The sequence below is a fragment of the Pinus tabuliformis genome, chromosome J (assembly GCF_031772625.1).
Source record: "Pinus tabuliformis cultivar Carrire ecotype Pingquan chromosome J, CPIR1, whole genome shotgun sequence".
Classification (NCBI taxonomy): Eukaryota; Viridiplantae; Streptophyta; class Pinopsida; order Pinales; family Pinaceae; genus Pinus; species Pinus tabuliformis.
The window spans coordinates 351,992,722-351,995,702 of record NC_142295.1 but is presented as its reverse complement, the minus strand read 5'-3'; the positions used below and the strand labels follow the sequence as shown (position 1 = coordinate 351,995,702).

Genomic DNA, 2,981 nt, shown 5'->3' with positions numbered 1-2,981 from the left:
CCCAAAGAACCCCCTGTGAAAACTGTGTCCAATCCCCGCACCCGAAATTGCCATTCCCCAATTTTCCACCAAAAACCTAAAAATCCCAAATCAAACCTCTTGATCAGTTTACTAGCCTAAAATCAGTGTTTCCCTATTGTTCATCTCGCCCATCGAAGATCTTTACTGAGATAGACCGGAGAGAGCCCTCTCCTGCCTCGTAGGGCTAGCTACGAGGCTAAGTGGTTTGATGTTGCCTTGAAGTTTACCTTTCTCAGCCTGAGGTGAAATTTCAAGCGCTAACATATTGGCGACTCTACTGGGGATCGAACCCAGAATCTCTGGTTTCGCAGACCAATGCCTTATCCATTGAAAGAACACGATGTGTTAACTACTGATAGGATGCTGAATACTTGTTCAAATGAGCTTCATAGAGGAAGTAGAAGTGGTGAAGCAGACCTTGAAGTAGGCGGTGCCCAGGATGAATGGAATCTCTATCAAGGTCGATGTCCTTCAGTCAACTGTGGTTCAACCTCTTTTAAAACAGATGATAACAAATTAAGTGCTGATTTTGAGTCTGATCGAAGTAATAGCAGGGTAACTTGTGGTTGCAGCAAGAGTGAGCCAGATGGTTGTGGACAGACAACAAAAGAAATTTTTAATGATCACTCAACATATCATTCAGTCCCGACATCAAATGGAGAGATAAATTGTATGGGATTTGATTGGAAGGATCCGGCATTTCAACTTCATGCCTCTTCTGCTGATGTTGATAAGGTCCGGTGCATTATAAGAAATATAGTTCGAGATTGGGCTCCGGAGGGAGAGGCAGAACGTAATCAGTGCTACAAACCAATTCTTGAAGAACTTCAACGGCAATTTAGTAATCATTCGAGGGAAAGATCACCTAGTTGCTTGGTTCCTGGGGCTGGACTTGGACGGTTGGCTTTGGAGATTTCACGTCTTGGTTTTATAAGCCAAGGAAATGAGTTCTCATATTACATGATGATATGCTCAAGTTTTATTCTGAACCACACTCGTGAACCAATGCAGTGGGTAATTTATCCTTGGATACATATCAATTGTAATTTTCTGTCTAATGAAAACCAACTTCGGCCTATCTATTTTCCAGATCTTCATCCCGAAAGGAATTTCTGAGGGGTTTTCAATGTTTTGTCGTCTTTTCCCTGGCAAATAGGCTTGGAGTCCTACCACTTGAGTTGAACAGGCTACTCATTATAGTTGTTGTTTTGTCTATGGCCTTAACCCCCTTTCTCAATGACGTTGGGCACAAAGCTGCTGAGGCAATTGATTCAAGGTTTGAGACAAATGGAAAAAGCACAGAAGTAAGGAATTTCAATGTCAGTGAACCGGTTGTCATTCTTGGATTTGGCCAAATGGGTCAGGTTCTTGCCAACTTTTTGTCTACTCCTTTAGTTGCTGTTTTAGATGGAGATCTGTCTGGCATGCCTTATGTAGCATTTGACTTGGATCCTACAGTTAGAAAGACTGCTCGAAATCTTGGCTTTCCAGTTCTTTATGGGGATGGATCACGACCAATTGTGTTGCAGACAACCGGTATTACTCTACCAAAAGCTGTAATGGTCATGTATACTGGAAAGAAAATTACTATGCAGTCCGTTGAAAGGCTCCGATACCCTGTACGAGATTTTGTTCTTTGATTTCCGCCAGCGATTGTTGGGATCCTTTGGAGATTTTGTGGGATTACAGGCGATGTGGCTCTTAGAAGGCGGATTGTGAGCTATTGCTGATGCTACCATATTGCATGTGGTTGGACGTGTTGGAGTTCACTGAGTGGCTCTGGCTATTGGGTCGTTCTTGAAAATAAATTTAAATTAAACGTTAAATGCAACCGTGCTCAGTACAGTTGTCACCATGAGCTGAATTGGCAGAATTTTAGTTTAAAGGTTGTTTTGTTAAAATGACAAATGTAACGTGGCAAGCTAAAAATAAGTCAAGACTATCTATCACAGCCAAAGAATGGGATTCGATTTAAAACTTCAGTCCTGATCCTAGGGAGATCTGCGCTCCAAACATTTATCTCTTAATTGGCCATTAGAGGATTTTTAGAGGAACGCTCTTCTATTTTAGAATAGATGGAAACACTCTTTTCTTTTGGTAACTGCAGGTGAAACAGCGCCCCTATTTTGGGGACGATTTGTTTTTCCCTAAGCAGCATTTATTTATTGTATTAAAAAATTCATTTGAAAAGGAGAGAGTTCTGAGAGCTGGTGGAGAATAGAGAGCTTTTATTGTACAGTCTTAGACAGAGATTTTAATGAAAAATACAGCTCTGACCCCTGAGATTCCTGTGGTATGACAATTTAGCATAAGTTTTCCTTTTGTTTCATATGCAACCTGTTATGTTTTCATTTCACTTCATGATCATTTCCATTTGAACAAATGAAGTGTTTAGGTAGAATTCATAATATTTTATGCTCTGCCTATAAGTTTGTTCATATTTAATGTTTTCTTCTGTTTGACAAGGATTCATCCCCTATGCCCTTGTCAGCTCCTCAGCAGTCTTGCCATTCCATTTAATTTTAATTTGATGTTAAATTTCTTGCCTACCTTGCCTCAGGGGATAATCTGTGTTCTTGATTACATTTCTCTGTTCAAGCTGTTACTTTGCCCATGCAGCCCAGAAAAACCCCATCATTTTATTAAAAACCCCTTTTTATCAATTTACTAGCCTAAAATCAGTTTTCTTTTGATGTCATCTCAGCCCCTTTTAGAAAACTTTTTGCTGAGATAGACTGGAGAGAGCCCTCTCCTGCCCCGTAGGGCTAGCTACGAGGCTAAGTGGTTTGATGTTACCTCAAGTTTCGCCTTCTTCAGCCTGAGGCAAATTCGAGCGCTAACAGTTTGAACTCCTAGACTTTTGGTGCGTGTTACTTTCTGTGTTTTTTTTTTTTACTTTTTAGAGACTTTAGGTGTAATTTAGATATTGTGTAATTGATCACTTGAAAATTTTTCATTGT

The 2,981-nt window shown here is 40.3% G+C and overlaps 1 pseudogene; it reads left to right on the top strand.

Annotated features, from left to right (window-relative positions):
• Positions 1-336: 336 nt before the first annotated feature.
• LOC149227217 (uncharacterized) lies at positions 337-1,177 on the top strand (annotated as a pseudogene).
• Positions 1,178-2,981: the final 1,804 nt, after the last annotated feature.